Source organism: Carcharhinus amblyrhynchos, chromosome 4 (genome assembly GCF_965287045.1).
Source record: "Carcharhinus amblyrhynchos chromosome 4, sCarAmb.v2.hapA, whole genome shotgun sequence".
In the NCBI taxonomy this organism is placed as follows: Eukaryota; Metazoa; Chordata; class Chondrichthyes; order Carcharhiniformes; family Carcharhinidae; genus Carcharhinus; species Carcharhinus amblyrhynchos.
In genome coordinates, this window is record NC_137327.1 from 114,301,291 (window position 1) to 114,321,308 (window position 20,018).

The 20,018-nt window shown below is 40.5% G+C and overlaps 1 protein-coding gene across 2 annotated transcripts in view; it reads right to left on the reverse strand.

The window, feature by feature from the left end:
* Positions 1-20,018, reverse strand: part of LOC145342301 (fibronectin type-III domain-containing protein 3A-like) — a 179,385-nt gene that overhangs the window by 135,567 nt on the left and 23,800 nt on the right. The window contains exon 1 of one of the 2 annotated variants that reach the window (XM_080187759.1): positions 19,384-19,758. The exons of the other annotated variant lie outside the window; for it this stretch is intronic. The gene's annotated coding sequence lies outside the window, so the exon portion shown is untranslated. Of the gene's footprint in view, positions 1-19,383; positions 19,759-20,018 lie in introns of those variants that run through there. 2 annotated transcript variants of the gene reach the window in all.

The window sequence follows — 20,018 nt, forward strand, 5'->3', positions numbered from 1 at the left end:
AGCTTGTAATAATAGGCTGAAGTTGCTGTGGTGCTATTTCAATGTTGACTAAAATATAAACTGTGAAAACAATGGGCTGCTAAAATTATGCATTTCTGCCTTTAAGGTGGTGTAAAGGGGCCTATTATGGTTGAAGTTTTCAGTGTGAGCTGTCTGCCCCTGGGTATGTTAAAAGAATTCATAAATAATGGATTAATAGATGGTGCAACTGTGTCAAAGACACCTGTGAAGATGATTCTTCGGAGAAACATCAGAAGTTCCCACAGAAAAGAATTCTATAGGAGAGTAATCTAGCTGAATTAAGACAAAGAAAAGCTTCTGGTCTTTGATCCTGCGGTGGCCAATGGACATAAGCACCATGACTTACTTTAACTTTCGTACTTCACTGTTAGACTGACTGTACCACTGTTGACAGAATAGTTAACCAACTACAGCAACTACCAAGGTAATCTTTCTGGACTCTAGTAGAAATTATATTTTTAAAATGCAACACTGGCTGGAACTCTCCAGCTGATCACATTAGTGGAATCTTCTGGTTTTGCCAATGGCGCATCCTGCCATCAGTGTCACAGCCGCAAAGGATGCACGCAACAGGAAACCGCATTGACAACAGCAAGTCCAGAAGATCCCGCTGCCAGGCAATAGCAGGCCATCTTGAAACGCATGCTGGGTTTGGAAAATCCTGCCCACTGATTCAAAATACTGCTACATATTTTCAGAAGATATACAATGAATGTAGTTTAATAGTGTCATGCAGTATGAGTGAAACATTATAATCATAACATTTTTATTTCTCACGTGGACAAGTTCTTTCATGCCAATGAAAAACACAAATTTGAGTTTTTTTTTTACATTTCATGGCTTGCATAAACCCATTTTTTTTTTACAGCCGCAGCATTTTTCCATAAGTTGGCTCTGTGAAACATTATTCATGTCAATTACGCTGACCTTCCATATTCTTTTCCCTTACCATAACGAGTCATGTCTAGTCATTAAAAAGCATGCCAGGGATAGTCCTACAGTGTAGAGCAAAGAATCTACAATTTTCCATATAATGTATTAAGTCAAAATCCACACCAGCCTAGTCACAGTTTACAGGGACTTGGTATCAAATGCACAATATGTTAACAATGGAAAATAAAGTGCAGGCTATCTTCTAATTAGCTTAGGACAGAAAGGGTGCTCCCCATACCCAGTCCGAAAGACCTGTAAAATATTAAAGATATTTTTAAAAATCTGATTTTACCTCAAATGCATTTTAAGATAAAGACACAAGCTCACCACCTTCTTCTCGAGGGCAATTAAGGAATGGCAATAGATGCTGGCCTAGCTAACGAAGCCCACATCCATGAAAATGTTCAAACTGCAAATAAAACAAACATTAAGATTTGCTACTATAGATTAATTCAAACCTTACCAATTACGGCTTAGTGTTTTCCAAAATACATTCACGGGTGTGAGTGTTGCTGACAAGGGCAGCAGGTATTGCTCATTGCTCTTGTGATGACGGTGGGCTCTTTGAGCCACTGAAGTGGTGTAGGTATACCAACAGTACAAGCTACAGGTTTTTTAAACCAGCACAAAGGAGGAACAGCAGACAACATTGTTCCAAGTCAGAATGATGTGTGGCTTTCTATCCCTTTATTCTTTCATGGATGTGGACATTGCTGGCAGGGCATTTCACAGGGCAGCTAAGAGTAAACCACAACACTATGGGCCTGGGTTGTGTAAGCCAGAAGGGCTAAGGATGGCAGATTTCCTTCCCTACTGGACATTAGTGAATCAACTAGGTTTTATCAACAATGTATGATAGTTGTTATGGTCACTATTACTGAGACTAGCTTTCAATTCTAGATTTAACTAATTGAATTTAAATTTCACAACTGCTGTGGTGGGATGTGAATCCGTGTCCGCAAAGTACTAGGCTCTTGATTACTAGCACAGTGACATTAACATTACCTCACCATTCCCACTTTGACTGGTGTTCTGATGCATCCACTGTCTTTGTCTTTTTCAGTAGTGGACACAAATTTGGAAGATACAGTTGAAAGAGGGTTGGCACGTTTGCACTCAATCAGAAGATTGTGGATTCAAATTTTATATCACAGTCTAACAAGAATTTGGTGCACCATGAGCGTACACTGCATTGCCCAAGACTCTGATGTTCAGATGAGATGTTAATCTGATGCCCATCTTTCCACTCATATGAATGTAAACAAATCTCATGATAATCTGAAGAGAAGCTGATATCCTAACCCGATGTAAACCAACATCATCAAACCACATCATCTGGTCAGTTATTGCACTGTGGCTATGGGGCATTGACATGTTTCCCCACATTACTACAGTGCTTCGCTATGAAGTATTTTGGAAGGCATGAAAAGCACAAACAAAAGTTATTTTGTTCTTTATGGCACAAACTGATGTGGTTAAAATGGCAAATGCTCAAATCTGTGGCTGAAGTGCATACATCATTTAAACAGTTTACATCTTAATATGCAATTCTCTGCTAATATCATGATACAGAAATGTATATAAACAATTAAATGCCTACTACAACCACATACCTCCTTTGTTGTTTTTTTTCAGCCAGGCGGGTAGGGCATGCTAATCACTAAGATCTGTGCTCCTGCAGGATGTACCTCAATGATAATCTTTATTTTACTGCTATGCCTATGGGCTTTTATTGAGACATAAATTTAAAGCCTCCATTTAGATCTGTCAAATAATTTGTAATTGTTTTCACAGCCTATAAAAATGTTCTGTTTACACCATGAAGGCAGCTTGACTTTAAAACATCTGTTACATTAGTTTGTTGCACATTGGTGTGGGCAGCAATTACTTGTCTTGCCAGTGACACCTATACCCCATTAATGATTAAAAGAAAAAAATGTACTGTAGAGTGTAAATTACATGTTCTTCAACCATTTGTTCTTGAAATTTTGGAACTGCAATCAAATTGATCAACAACCAGAATACAAATAACACTCACCAAAGTATTTTTTTAATTCATCCTGGCCAGTTTATTCTATTAGCATTCAAACTAATTTTTCAACATTTAATATTTTATCATTAATGCAAATGAAATTACCCATTATTTATTGTAAACTCATGCATTGTAGCTCCATGGAAATTACAATAGAAAAGCATACAAAAAAGGGGGTTTGGTTCATTTCCATTCTTTTAGATTTCTTTGGGGCTGTAGAAGCAATGTTGTGGGGACTGAAAAAAATTTGAAATATGATAGCACTATACCACTGTGCTAAAATATTGCATTTCTCTGTATCATATGACTGTTCTTAAACAGTGAGGAGGAGTGCAGCATGCAGACAACTGTCCCGACTAATCTGGAGCATTTACTGGATACAACTTGATTAGAAAAAAACAAATGATCAATAAAGCAACTAAACATCTGCATTAAAAACCAAGAGCTAATTATCTGGACCAACCATAACGAACAAAAACTTAAACTGTATCAATTTGCTTTAACCTCAAATCGCCACCATCTGGCACAACAATTTTTGTTTAACCAGAGGGTGGGTAGAGGGAAGAGCCAAACAGAAGATTAAACCAGAATCCGCTTTAGTTTCCAGTAATTTACATCACAGACCTGACGTGTGCAGAACTAAAAAAACAAAGTAAACCAGCGAAATGCAAACAGTTTCCACATACGTAAAACAATAAAACACAGAAAACAGGAGGAAAACATTGAGTATGTAGACTTTAAGCGTACTGCACTGTACACAGAAGAATTCTAGGGAGTTACAATGATAAATTGTAAAGTACATTAAAACGGCAGTTGCTAAAACAACAATGACCTTTTGAAACTGTGCAAGAACATAAAAATTTTCTTTCAGAAGATCCTTTTCATAGGAAAGTTACATTTGAAACTTTGCTTTGAAGAATTGATGCAGTTCATGCTAATTTGCATTTCTATGTGTCTTTAATAAAACATCCCACATGTTTTACAGAGAAGTTACCAGATACCAAGAGTGAATTAAAAAAAAATTGGGAAGTGGGGGGGAACAAATCATGCACAATAGTTACAGGCTCCAAAATGCAGATCTGAGCTGGAACACAGAACTGCAGTGAAGACATTGAATGATATGTTAAAAAACAGAATTTACTGCAGGACAGAATACATACAATAAAGCTCTGGGTGAACAGCAGTTTGTGGAAGATGAAATTTGAGATGTTAGCTTGTAAGGTATTAGGAAATTCTAACCTGCAGGCTACAAAGACGTGAATGAAATTTTAAGCAGGAATGGGGCGAGATGGAGATGGAAATGGCAAAAGACAGTCTATATAATGGATCAGATATTTGGCTTCAAAGCGAGTGCAGCTGGAGGAGAATAGTGAGGTTTCTCTATTGTCAAATTCAACCTCATCAGAGAAAGGAATCGAAGGAGACAAAAAGCCATTGGTTCTTTAGTTAGAAGATCTATTCCCCCAAGGCCTGGCCAATATATTGTAAATTTAAAGTGAAGGTATCAAATGTTCCCAAGGGGTCATGGAAGCAAAAAGTTGAGACGGCCTTGCAATTGCTACTGATTGCAAAGACATTTCCCACAACACTGTTCGTCACCAACACAAATTAACCTGTGCTTTACTAATGTAAGCTAAGTTTCAATTGAAGCCAAGCTATTTGATGTGCAAGTAAGGAATCAAAGTTCAGCAATAGTTTGCAGTCAACTTGAATGATTTGTCTGTAGAAAACAAGCCCATTTGATCTGGTGTGTTGGCATGGCATCCAGTGTAATATAGGTATTGAGAATTTCCCCATTTTAGCAATCCCAACTCTCCCATTTCAACCTTCCATCTTCATACTGCAGAAGTGAGAAAAAATAATGCAAGCAAAGCACCAAATTACTATCTTCCAAAGAATTTTAAAACAGTCGGTTCATTTTAGCAAATAGACGTAACATATAAATCAAATGCTAAGCTAAAAATCGTATGTTGCACAACTTTTAGCCTAAACAATTGTCAGGCAACAGGTCATTTTTCCTGAAGATAACAAGTGCATTGTCAGAAGTCCATGGAACTTTTACTGCAAAGTAACATCAATAATCAAAGCACAGTCAAGTTTAAGAAAGCAGGCATAATTAAAAGTACAACCTGATATGAAAGTGAGCCATAATATCGTAATGTTGCAAATATGGCATTTGGCAGCAACAGGTTCATTTGAAAGACAGCCAAACAAACAGATTTCAATAATAAAGTTTTGCTGCAAAACCTTAACTCATGAATATACTTGGAAAGGGAAATTTCACGAGCCTTTGAAATAGCCTAGTCCAAGAGAATACCAATTGTCAGTGCAGAAGGCAGATCACCACCTTCGAGCGAAGTAGGGAGATATACTAAATGCAACCTAACCAACATTACCCATGTTCTGAGAACAAGGATAAAAATCAAGGTAGGTGTCGGTAAAGTCAAAGACTGGGCAGAGGCAACAGAAGTGGTAATGGAAGAGCATCAGTGAAGAGGCAACAGAAGCAGCACCAACAGAAGCTTGAAAGGCATATGCAGTAACGCGGAAAAGATGCATGTAGATGCTGAGATGTACTTACAAAACATCAATTTATACGTTTCTATTATACTTGGCCTTATACTCAACTTTTGTTCTCTTGGCCTAATTTCCAACACCAATCACCAAACCTCCCTGCCTTGCTCACAAATTAGCGATATTTTCAGGTACTATGCCTTTAAAAACTCCCACCAGCAGATGTAGGTAATAAAAACACTTTTTACTCATCTGCCCTGGCAACCACCATCCAACTCCCATCTCCTTTTCCTCTCGAGTTCTTCAACTTGTTTTCACCTGCCAAATCCATGACCAATTTTTCCACCACTCCATTGAAATCTCTATGAACATGTTTTCACTCCACCATAGCACTGAAATAACCCTCATCAAAATCAGAAACTACATTTTCTGTGACTACAGATCTCTCTTTGCACTCCGATCTTTCCATAGGCTTGGCATAGTCAATTACGTCATCCTTTGGTTGCTCACCAGCATTGGCATCCAGGCCCCACAACACTTCAAATTTATTATTCTTGCGTTTCAATCCTTACAGGTTTATTCCTCCCCTTCTCCCACCAACTCCCTGTTCCACAAATCTCAAACTCGCATCCAATTCCCCCCACCAAATACCACTTCCCCTCCTTCCCTTTGCCCTACCTTTTAGCCATGCCCCCAAGATTTAGGCTCCCAATTTCAGAATACTCCCCTTTGGCCTCTCCACCATCTTCAAGTTTCCCACTTTCATCTCAATTATTAATACAGGGTCTAGTATAAAATACTGCTTGACTGCATATTAATTGCATATTGCACCCTGACTGGAAAATGTAAATAAAGAAATTGCCAACAAGAATAATTTAATTAGCCTTCAAAAATAGTTCATTCTATCTTTGTCTTTTAACACCATGATTTCGAGATTTGAAAGAAATTTTGTGCGTATTCAGTTTTTTTATTTTCACTTCAAAAACTTTTTAAAAAAAGCAGGTAATTGCAAATTTGACAAATTGGCACTTTATGTCGTTTTGCTGTCTTATCCCTCCTGGTCCTCTCCAACACAATGTGGCTAATGTCTATCATCAATTCTCTTTTGGGATCCACGTCTGTGCTACCCATCTTTCATAGTTTCACCTTTCCCTGCCCAATTCACTAAGACATTTTCTGCAATGGTTTCTCCTTCCATCTTCACCTAATTATACCAACGTACCACAAGATTCTGTCTTTAGTGTTCTGCTTTCTGTCAGTTACATGCTGTTTCTCAACAATAATGAATAGCTGCCACTTGCCAGCCTATGATGTTATCTTTATGCAGTCCGTAACTTAGCTTTTGGAATCATATCGCAGATGAAGTCAAGCTTCTCCACTCTCTTTGCTGATCTAGATAGTCTTCCAGACAAATTAAAAATATCATATTTACTTCACTGTCTCACATGTATTCTCCTCCAGTCCTCAGACTAGTCTCTTGTGCATTCTGCTATCTTTCCCCAAATTTGTCTGCCAAGCCTTCAGCTGCCTCACCCAACGTGCTCTGAAATTCCCTTCAAAATTCATCTCCCTCTCCTCCTTTCAGATCCTTCTGAAATCCATTACACCAATAAAGCTTTTTGTTTGCCTTCCAAATTTTTCCTTCAGTGTCCTTGAAGTTCATATTTGGTATAAATTCACAAGCCCACGGAAATGGTTTCATGCAATCAACTGAAGAATAATTTGCCTCAATTTCATTTTGAAACAAAAACACCTCCTGCAATTGTCTAAATCTAATTTTGGGAACTAGGATCAAGCAAGACAATCAGTCACTGCAAAGCACATCTGTATTAAAAAGCAAACAGATCTATCAGACAAGCAGTTTGAACAACTTCCTACCTTCTGGCATACAAATTACCCACAGCAAACCTCAATATAAATTCAAGATGGGAAGTTTAACTAAACACTGATAGCACATATACTTTTTATGAATCTGTCGTACTTAAGATACAGGATGTTAGTATTGGACGGAACATTTGCTGTTCCAGGCACCCATGTCAGCAGGAAGTACTTCTAAGTATGGTACAGCAGCGTATAATGAAGTGACGTGCCCCAGCCCAACTCTGATGAGCTCTACTGGATCAGTGTTACATTTTCTATCTGGCACAGCTACCATTGTGTGACTTGTCTGAGTGAGATTAATTTTACAAGAGGTCTCTGTAAATCATTCCAGTACAACAGAGAATGGAAGTGAGACCAGAAATAAAGGCAGTAGGAGTTCTGAACAGATCTACTACCTAAAAATGTAATAGGTGTAACATATTTGAATGCTATTGCTGTTATACAAGACTGAATGATACTTACTGCATTTTAATTCTGGTGCATGGCTCTCAATTTAAACATTCCTCTATAGTGCTGAACATTACCAGGCTCAATCTGAACAAAATACAAATCAAGGGATCTAGGTGTATGTGTACATAGATCCCTGAAAGTTGGGAATCAAGTAGATAAGGTTGTTAAGAAGGCATACGGTGTCTTGGCGTTTATTGGTAGGGGGATTGAATTTAGGAGTCGCAGCGTCATGTTGCAACTGTACACAACTCTGGTGCGGCCGCACTTGGAGTACTGTGTGCAGTTCTGGTCCCCACATTACAGGATGGATGTGGAGGCTTTGGAGAGGGTGCAGAGGAGGTTTACCAGGATGTTGCCTGGTATGGAGGGGAGGTCCTATGAGGAGAGACTGAGGGATTTGGGGTTGTTTTCGCTAGAAAGAAGGCGGCTAAGAGGGGATCTTATAGAAACATATAAGATGATTAGAGGTTTAGATAGGGTGGATAGTGATAGCCTTTTTCCTCGGATGGAGAAAGCTAGCACGAGGGGGCATGGCTTTAAATTAAGGGGGGGTAGTTATAGGACGGATGTCAGGGGTAGGTTCTTTACCCAGAGGGTGGTGAGGGATTGGAATGCCCTGCCTGCTGCGGTTGTAAATGCGCCTAGTTTGGGGGCGTTTAAGAGATCCGTGGATAGGTTTATGGACGAAAAGGGATTGGTTTAGATTAGTGGGTCATTGTTTTTTTTTTAACTGGTCAGCGCAACATCGTGGGCCGAAGGGCCTGTTCTGCGCTGTAATGTTCTATGTTCTAAGAGTGCGTGTTCTCATTTCAACTGTACTGAGAAATTACAACTGAGCCAAATGCAGTATACATCAAACACGTCCACACATCTTGTGTTCAGCAAAGTGACTGACTAGTCAAAGGGAATGGAATCACTGGAGGAACTCCCACTGCACAGCTGAAGGAAGCCGAGGCCAACTGTACACTCTTAACACAGGCCAACCAGAAATCAGTGAACTCAACACAAAGCATAGATTGAACTCAAAACCTTTTTAACAGAATCCTTAATCAGTTGAGTCGTATCTGTGGGAGCAGGAAGTTAACATTAAATTATCCAGTGTACTGCTTGGCTTGCAAAGCAATCACAGTTTCCAATGCTGGTGGCTAGATAGCCCCTTCAATAGGTCATGAGTAGAATCTGTGCTAAATAAACATTACTTGCCAAAAGAACAAAAACTTTTTTACTCCACATTTTCTTATGCATCTTACTTGTAGAAAAATGGATTGAGCTAGAATTAGAAATTTTAAACCATAAGGAAACCAGGAACACAATGAAGTTATTCAGCCTTGGAATAGCAAAGGAACTATCACATTCCATGAAGTATTTGATCATTTCACAATGTACCTGCCTTTAAGCTCTTTCACTTTGTCACTTGTTCAGGGGAAATGGCGGAGACAGGTTGCCCTTCTATTTGCACTAAAACTTTGGAAGGATTGTAAGTCTGCTTTTTCTGGATTGCAATTCTGCCACTAAGATTAAAATAACATATTTAGCAGTGCAAATGTAGAGAGCTAATATATACATAAATAGCCTCTGAACAAGCAACTTAAAGCATGAATGGCAAACATTGCTTTAACATTCTAAACCAGATATTTATCCAGGCCCATTCCTGAAGGAATTAATGAACACAGTAGCAAGCATTTTTCTGGCAGCCAGTGCCTTATACCACAGATATACATGATAAATGTCCCAGAGAAAAACTTTCTCTAAAAAAAATCATATATTTATATATAATAAGGGTCAACAATAGTTGCCACAAAAAACGTCAACGTGTGTCAGAATTTGGCCATATTTTCCAGATATGAGTCATGCAGCAGATTTAAAGTTGGAAAACTTATCCTCAGTGCAACATGTCTGCACTAACGAAACAACTGGAAGCTTAACCTTCATTTAGTCTAGCAAAGTGTTGGCCCAGTATGCAGTTCTAACCTTTTCTTCATAAAATCAACATCAATTGGTCTCTACTCCAGGTCAAATCCCTGATATCTACCTCCACTGGTTAAAAAATTCAACCAAAAAAGCTAATTCTTCGTAAGTCATTTTATATACCTTTTGATCCATCAGAAGGTCGCCAATAATACAGCTAAGTGCTCCTTCAGAGGCACCCCTCAGAGTTCTGAAGGGACTTCAAATATATTGCTTTACATTTTCAAATACACATATATCCTTGTCTATTTCTAAAATTTTTAAAAATATTTTAAAAAGGCTGATGTCTGCCTGTGATCCTCTAAGAAAAAAGAGCTACCTGGCAGCATCAGGGAAACTTGCATCTTGTTTTATCTCAAGAGGCACTAATAATCCCGCCATCCCCAAAGGCTACATTCATAGTTACACAAAGGCCATCTGCAAACTAGTTTACATAGAACACTACAGCACAAACAGGCCCTTCGGCCCACAAGTTGCGCCGATCACATCAACACCTACCAATCCATAGACCTATCTATAACCCCCAATCCCACTAAATCCCATATACTCATCCAGAAGTCTTTTAAAAGACCCCAGCGAGTTCGCCTCCACCACCACTGACGGCAGCCAATTCCATTCACTCACCACCCTCTGAGTGAAAAACTTACCCCTAACATCACTTCTGTACTTGCCTCCCCGCACCTTAAATCTGTGTCCTCTCTGCTTGACCAACAGGAGTCTACTAGTCTACAAGGACAAAGTGCTCCACAATCTTCTTTTCACGTCATGGTGAGCAGGACATTTAACGATCTCGGTAATTCCGACCCTTGTCAAAGGCAATGTGGAAAACTGAACAGTTTTGTGGTATGAACCTCTAGCTTGTAGAACCAGTTATATTGCTTTGCTCGACAACAAATTAGGTCTTCCATTTTACCATCTAATTAGCAGGACAGAAAAGGAGCTCTGCCCAAACTAAACACCTGGCCCCATCTACATTGTTTCTGCTGGGACTTCTGTACACGCACCCACAAGACCAATTCATCTGTGGGTTTATCGTGTGAAATCAACTCGAGTAGAAAAGTGAATTTTACAGCACTGGTTTTCATCCCACCAACCTACATGATGGAATACCTTATTCAACATCTGGACCCACATGAAACATTACTTCCTTTCTCTGTGGTCTTTACACTGTAAATCTTTACTTTCTCTACACTTCTTTTACTGTCTGAATGCAAAGGAGGCAATGTTGCTACCCTCCTCCCACAGTTTGAGTGAATGCAAATAAACTAACCCTTGGAGTACATCCTATCTGGAGTTTGCTTTGAGGTTAATAGAAAAGTAGATCACACCAAACTGAGGGGTTGGGAAACATGCTCATAAAGGTGGAAGAAAGTCAAAAATATCTCCGTTTATGGACGTGTGGTGAGAGAAATTAAACCCTCTCCATCTACGTCCATAAGTCCCACAGTCATGGAGCCATTATCACACAGGGGTGGCTATTCAACCCATCAAATCTATGCCAGCTTTCAAGCCCATTAGTACAATCCTACTTTATCTCTGCAGTCTTGCAGATTTATCTGCTTCCTTCTGAGGAAAGTGCTACAATATGAATAGAATATGATTCTAAAGAAATTCTGGAACACAGCTTTTTATCAATAGCTTCAGAAACTAGCTCTCCAAAAGGCAAATAACTGAGAACATAAACTACTTAGGGACAATGATGTGACAAGCTCTGAATCCACTGGCTGACTGCACAACTCGGGATTGTTGTAGTTACTGGTGCTCAACTTTCCCTAACACAAGGGCTTCAAAGAAAGACAGTCCCCAGTTGTTTAATTCCTTTAAAGTGTGTTTACATTTCCTACATTCCACTGCTCAGGTAGTCAAATGACTGGCCACAGCATGGAGCAAAGCCTTCTTTGATTTAAATTAATGCATGCACCTTCTCTATTAAAGCACTCTTAGAGTCTTAGTCTCCAGAGTCTACACATTTCTTAATTATTCATTCATGACAAAGATCAGCCCAATTTCTTTTTTATGTACAAATATATCTGCAGCAAAATTCAGATTCTGGGCTTGCCAACCTGCAATCATCTTCTCTGTAAATTACATAGGTACTGCAGTTATAGACATAGATCATATTAAAGTTATGAAGCCACGTCCAGGTCTTAAAACTGTTGAGCTATAACGTTCCCTGCACTCTCTTTTTGCTCCAATGAAAAGTGCACCTATGTGAATTGTCTCAATTTTAAAATACTAACTGTTGCTCATCTCTGAATGCATTACAATTAACGTCCTTTTTTAAGGCAGAATGTCCAAACCTAAATATGATGGCCCAAATGTTAGCCTCAATGTTAATTTGTAGAAGAACCTTTGACTTATAATTAACGTCCTCAGATGCACTGTATACTTTCACAAACTCTCCTAGCATATTGATCAGGAACTGTCAGTAATCAATAATCACATCCAAATACATTTCTTTCCTCACCTTTGAAATGGGCATCCTTTATTACGTACTCATTCCAATATGCATCAGCTTACAGTTACCCACATTAGAATCCTACCAATCCTCTATGTTCTTTGTTCTCAGATAAATGCAAAGTGATGCATGTTGGTAGATCAAACCAGGCCAGGACTTACCTCAGATAATGGTAGGGCTTTATGGAGAGTTATCGAACAAAGATCTAGGGGGACAGGTTCATAGTTCCTTGAAAGTGGAGTCAAAGGTGGACAGTGTGGTGATGAACGCATTCAGCATGCTTGGTTTCATGGGTCAGAACATTGAATACAGTAGTTGGGACATCTTGTTGAAGTTGTACAAGACATTAGTATGGCCACACTTGGAATACTGGTCACCCTATTATAGAAAGGATACTATTAAACTAGAAAGAGTGTGGAAAAGATTTACTAGGATGCTACCGAGACTTGATGGTTTGAGTTATAAGTAGAGGCTGGATAGACTGTGACTTTTTTTCTCCTGGAGAGTAGGAGGCTTGGGGTGATCTTATAGATGTCTATGAAATAATGAGGGGCATAGATCACCTAGATCAGGGGTCTCCAAACTATGGCCCGCTGGCCACATCCGTCCCACAGCAGGCCACGTCCGGATCGGGCTTTAGTGACCACTAATCTAGATAGTCAATATCTTTTCCTAAGTGTAGGGGAGTCAAAAAAATAGAGGCCATAGGTTTAAGGAGAGAGGGGAGAGATACAAAAGGGTCCAGAGGGGCAGTTTATTCACACAGAGGATAGTAAGCATCTGGACCAACTGCCAGAGGTAGTAGAGGTGGGTACAATTTTGTCTTTTAAAGCGGTTAGACAGTTACGTGGTAAGACGGCTATCGAGGAATATGGGCCAAATGCGGGCAATTAAGACTAGCTTAGTCATTAAAAAAAAGACAGCATCAACAAGTTGGGCCAAAAAGCCTGTTTCCATGCTGTCAACCTCTGACTGTTCAATCCTTAACACTTCTGCTTAATTGATACGCATCCCTCTATAGGTCTGTTCCTCTCCCTTTTCCTTGATACCCAAGTTATGTAGCCAGTTGACATCAGCAACTTTGTATTGTTACTCAAGTAAGTTCCTCCAAATAACAGCTTGAACTGTTTGCAAGGCCCTTATTGATCCAGCTAAATAAACAATCAATTTCACAAACCTTAAGTTTCATGTGTCTAACATTCACTACCAAATCTGAAAAAATTAAACTGAACCACTGTCTACCTTCACCAATCAATTCACAAATTAAGTCACAAGAACTTGCAACAGTTAACAAACTTGGTGCCTATTATTAAACTCATTCTGTATTGCAACAATGCTTCCAAGCCTTTCTCAATTTTCAGTTGTGAGGTGACCTACTCTTTTAGAAGTGCCACTAAAATACTATTTTCCATCCATTAGGTATTATTCATGTTTGTGGAATTTCTCTAAACAATCCAATATAGCCTTACCCGTTTATTTTTCATTTCCATAAAGAAAACTGCATACACCTCACTTGATCTAAGGAACAGGTAGGTATTAATTCTTTGCTTTGCAAACATTATTTTAATTTGATTTCGACACCATAATGACTGGGTAAGGAAAATGCTCACAGGCATCAGATTCCTTATACTACTTCTAGTCAACTAATCCTAAGATTAAAACTATGTTTGGCTCTACTTCACTACTGCCTTCAACAATACGCTAAGATTCCGAGTCAAAACATGTTTTGTCTTTCTGCACCATGTTCTGGAAAGGCAGACAAATAACTGGTGGGCAGCAGTTCAGTAGTTTGGTAAATTAGTTCTTGAAGGAAGTTCAGGCCCAGCAGATGAGAGTGAGTGCATGGTAATACAGAACCCTTTAATAGATGTATCTAGATAAGGATTTCTGAAACATTTCAGCCACAGAACACTTCTCATGGCTCAAGAGGACTGACAGAACCCCTAAGAAACATGTTGAAGAATTAAACCACAAAATATTGATTGTCTTTTGTACAATAGGTACAAACAAAAACATCACAAGAGTCTTCATTTCTTATAACGTACACATTATAATTAACAAGTTCCCTTACACAACAAATCTTACCATTTTTTCATTTTTAATGGGGGTGTGATGCAGCTACTTTTGCTCACAAGTTCATTTATTAGGAGAGCTTGATTCCCATTACACATACCTCTTTTGCGTGCCAGCACGAGCACTCCCCTATTACCCCTCATGTGCGTGCAGTCTTTCACACATGCATGCAAGTATTGTCTCGCACATGAGTATGCTCATTGTGCCTCCTCATTCTCCTACCTCTCTCACACACACCCACCTCCACTCACTCAACGTCTCCAACTCTTTCTCACCCATCCACACACCGCCACCACCCACTCTCTCCTACATTTCTCATGCACACCCACACACTCTCCTATGTCTCTCACGCACACCCACCTCCACACACTCGTCTCTCACAAATACCTACATTCTTCACCTCCAACTCTTTCTCACCCATCCATACACTGTCACCTCCCACTCTCTTTCCCACACCCAGCAACCAAATCACTCCACTCTCTTCCACCCAACTACGTGTTCACCTCCTTTGCACACCCACCCACCAACCTGCTCTGGCTTCCCTCTCCCACCTCTGCCCCTCTTGCATGTGCTCCCACCCACCCTGCCACACCACAATCCACACCCCCTCCACCACGCGCAGTAATACGCCCCCCCCCCCCATGCGCTCTAACCCCCAAACATCAACACACCAACACACTGCTAGCCTCCCCTATACCCACCTCCCATCCCCTACACCCTCCAATCACTCCAATCCTCCTGCATTAAATATTTTTAAGAACACCACAGTTATTGTTATGTAGGCAAAATAGCAACCAAGCTACACATAACAAAGTCCTCCAAACACCAGCAGGATGACTTGTGGTTTTGGCCAAATGGCGAATGCTAGTTAAGTAACGCAGGTAATGCTGCTAGCTGAACGTCCACCTAAAGAGAAGAACAAGCTTCAATTTAACACCTTGATTAAAGAAAACATATCTGACAGAGCAGCACTGCCTCTGTACTGCACTGAAGGCACCTTTGAATTATTTGCCTTAATTATGTGCAAAGCTTGAACTCTCAAACTTCTGACCCCAAGTCATTTAAGGCAACTGAATGAAATGAAATTCTAAGTAGGGATGTGCCTGCACTAGCTTGCAATTTTAGCCCTTCGTGGTCAAAATATCACTGTAAAAGTGACAGAGCATAAAATCAGGAAAATATGAAATATAAAATGGTAACGTTTGCACTCTTGAGATTAAATTTACATTATGCATCAACAGAGCTTCTCACAAAGCAATATTTTAAATGTTTAAGCAGTGACTGGCCATATTTGCATCACCTAACCATTTATATTAATTAGAGTTGCAAGAAATGTTGGAGAATCATAACACTCCTGAACACTTTTTGGACCTACCCTGTAGCTTGTGAACTCAATGAATTTGCAATGAGGTGTCAAAAGGAAGCAGCAAAAGTTTTAACTTCCAGGAAGTTTTGTATTTGTTTTCCTCAAGAGTCAAGTTAGTCCAAGGCAAATGTTACAGTTTAACACAGATGCTTCGCAAAGAATGCAGACCTAGATACATTGAAAGATCCCCAAAGAGAAAAAACCAGAGATGCTACGATAACTTAAGCAGATGAGTCCTGACGAGGACAGAAGAGTATCAATGGAAGGGACTAAGCACCAGAAGGCATACAACAAATACAACATAGATGCCTGGTCAGTTCTAAACAGAAGCTTTCAGGATAGGTTAAATAGTGAGCTTGCAATGAGACAAGTGTTGTACTAAGAGCCAAAAGTAATATCACTAAGACAAAAGGAAGAACAATCATCGGAATAGATTGATATTGAACCAGTATTCAAAATCTAGAGCACGAGGTAATACACAGTGAAAGATTTCAGGATTGTATCGCAACACTATAACTGAATAACTTGTGGGCAGCATGGTAGCACAGTGGTTAGCACTGCTGCTTCATAGCTCCAAGGACCTGGGTTCGATTCCTGGCTTGGGTCACTGTCTGTATGGAGTTTGCACATTCTCCTCGTGTCTGCGTGGGATTCCTCCAGGTGCTCCGGTTTCCTCCCACAGTCCAAAGATGTGTGGGTTAAATTGATTGGCCATGCTAAAATTGCCTTTAGTGTCCTGAGATGCATTGGTTAGAAGGATTACTGAGTAAATATGTAGGGATATGGGGGCAAGGCCTGGGTGGTATTGTGGTTGGTGCAGACTCAATGAGCCAAATGGCCTCTCTCTGTACTGCAGGGATTCTATGATTCTATTCTATGAAGTAGCCCGAAATACAAAATGCACAGTTCTTCAAATGTTTTGGTAGAAGTTTGGCAAAATCACCCTATCAGCAGAAATCTGGCTTTTGACCGAAAACAAAATTTGATTTGATTTATTACTGCCACATGTATTAGTATACAGTGACGAGTATGTTTCTTGCGCACTATACAAAAGTGGGATACATTAGACATATTAAATCTATGTGCCTCTCCCACTTGCTAATTACAATCTAGTGATGGATGACTGAAGCTAGTACACATTACAATGATGTCATGACTTGTCTTGACACCAAGTTACCAATTCAAATCTTATTTCACTTCAAGCTACAGGCTTCTGGCAAGAATTTTAGCACCTATGGTTGGATGAAATAGACTAAATACAAATGACCAATGCAGCATGTCTTCCATTATTTGTGCTATCATGGGTTGTCAAGTTGGCATCAAAAACAAATTAACACTTATGACATTAAAAATCCAGGGGGAGAACAATGACTTTGTTGGCCAAATCCCATGAAAATTGAGCCAATCCAGTAAATTCCCAAATAAAAACAAACTACTGGAAAAACTCAGCAGGTCAAGGAACACATGGAGAGAGAAGCAGAGTTAAAGGTGAGTCTAGCATGATTATCTTTAGAACTGGTGTCATACTGGACCTGATAAGTTTACCTTTTCTCGCTCCACGGATGTTGCCAGACCTGCTGAGTTTTTCCAGCACTTGCTGTTTTTATTTCAGTGTTCCAGCATCTGCAGAATCTCACTTTTATTATGCCAGATATTTCCCAGATGCCTTCCCAAAAAAATTTGCAAGGCTTTCAGCTGAGACAGCACTGTGGCATAGTGGTTAGCAGTGCTGCCTCATGGCAGGGCTCCAGGTTCAATTCAGGTCTTGGGTCACTGTTGGTGTGGTGTGTGCATCTTTTCCAAGTCTGCGTGGGTCTCCTCAGGGTGCTCCAGTATCCCCTCAGTCCAAAGATGTACAGGTCAGGTGGATTGGCCATGCTAAATTGTCCCTTTGTGACTCAAAGACGTGTAGGTTAGGGGGATTAGCAGGGTAAATATGTGGCATTGTGGGGAAAGAGCCTGGATGGGATGCTCCAGGGAAGTCAGAGCAGACGCGATGGGCTGAATAGCCTCCTTCTGCACTGTAGAGATTCTATGGTTCTCACTGCAGTAGGATTCACTACTGCAATGCACATGCATGGACACCAGGGAAGGGAGGATTGAGATTGGCTGGAAAGCTCCTTGCAGGCAAAGGGCTTAATATTCAGTGTCCAGACATACCAATGGAGAATGTCTATACAGAGGATGTGCTGAAAGACATCCAAAGCATCACATCAAGCAGTCAATACTACTGGGTGAAGTGGAGGATGACACCTGACCCAATATCCCCACGTTGCTAGAGCTGACTCATTTACAGTTAAGGATAATATTCTTCACCCGAAAACTGATCTTTCAGGACTTTCTGCCTCTCCTCCTTTCAAATATTTCTTGAAACTCACCCGTCATCCTCCTAGTCTCTTAATTCCCAGCACAGGGCCTGCCCCATGACAGGATTTCAAATGGTTAATGGTAAAGATATTATATCTTTCAGAAAGGGGATTTGTTTTATATATTAGGTGCACAACCCACAGGTGAAATCTTAAGCAGCCACTTAAAACAGAAGACTGAACCTGCAGATAAAGATAGCATATGGTTGAAATGTCCTGGACTGGAAATTTAATTACAGGGCACTGTCGAAAGGAAAACAAATAACCAATTATAAAAAATTACCAACTCTGTTTTGCGTTGTTGATTTCAAAATATTTTTGTTTCAATTAATTCTGACAGCATACTGACTTGGGAGAGCTGCTAATTCCAGAGCATAAGGGAGCTTGCATTAACATTTGCTTGTGACTGGGTTTAGTCTGTATTTCCAGAAGTATAGAATTAGCCCTCAGGCAGCATCTGATTCCTCCAATCACTGAGCGATACAAGCGCAGAAGGAGCCCATTTGGCCTATGGTGCTTCTACCACAATACACAGTACAGAATGTAATTAAAATTCATTGCTTCAATGAAATGATAGGCCAAAAAAAATGAATCATCACTGCTTTTAAATATATTTGGCCCCGATGATAGCTTACACTGTTATCTCACCTGAATCTAATTAAAGCTATAGAGTCTGGCGTCACTATTAAAACATTTTTGGCAATGCAGAGGGAGAAACACATTCTCATAACAATTTTACTTGTTGCATACAAGAAAGGTAAAAAATGTTTTTAACTACTGAAGAACAAATGTAACAAAAACAAACTTGAAGAGGCTCTATCACAATTGTTCAGGACTTCTGCTCAGTAAATGTTCTTCTTCAATCTCTTATTACCAGACATACACATTTTAGAGCCTTGAAAAAAATTCAAAACTTCCCTTCAGATGCCAGGCATTTTTCTTGGTCCCAGCAAATAATATAGTACATGAATTAAGTCGCATTTGAGAACATTCAAACTAGTTTTCTGCTCGAAAACCGCTACATGATCCAAAACCTTCAATACAATGTCTTTTAAAAAGCTGTGCTCTTACTGGAAGTCGCCACATCTGGAACAAGGGTTGTTCACAAGAGCAGGAAAGAGACAACACAGTAAACGATAAAGACATGTTAAGGATAAAAACAATTGAAAAGAAAACAGCCGGGCTGTCGACGGGCAGTTTTTTTTACAAAGGCAAGTCGCCTGGAACAAGTTGCCCTGCTGCTCGGTATACAGACGCACTCCAACTATAACCATCACTAATTGTGAAGGAGAATAGGAATAAATAAATGACAGTACAGTACCGTGAAAAGATGCCTGTCTGTCCACTGCTGCAGGTAAACTGGATTGGTACACCGGGGGCTCTTTGCAAGCGATTCCAGTCCTTAACCCCCCCAGCTGGATGGCACTGGGACACTTTAAACCAGTTTAAGTATACGTGGCATTTGAAGCCCGACGTTCCGGAGAGCAATGCTGCCGACTGGAAGCGGAGAGGCTGAGACAGGCCAAGGGGGGTGGGGAGAGGCCAGCAGCTCCCACACAAACTTCCAGCCCCCTCACACTGCTGCACACCGCCTTTCACATCCAGTGACCCCGGGCCGGGTTGCTGAAACCAGTCCCCGCACGGGCCTCCGCAGCTTCAGCCGCTGTCCAAGCTGCCTGACTCTGTCTCTCACTTCCCCCCCTCCCACCCTCCCCCCTTCACTCGCTGCCCAGCACGTCAGCGCTCAGCAAACTCACAGCCCTCCGCCATCTTGGAATGTGGTCACGCATGCGCGCCGCTCACCCCCAACAAACCGCACGAGACGGTCAGCTGATCCCTTCTTGCTGGAGCTGCTGGAGAGGGCTGACCTTCCCCAGTAGCAGAGAGCTGACCTTCCCCAGCAGCTCCAGCAGCAGAGGGCTGACCTTCCCCAGTAGCAGAGGGCTGACCTTCCCC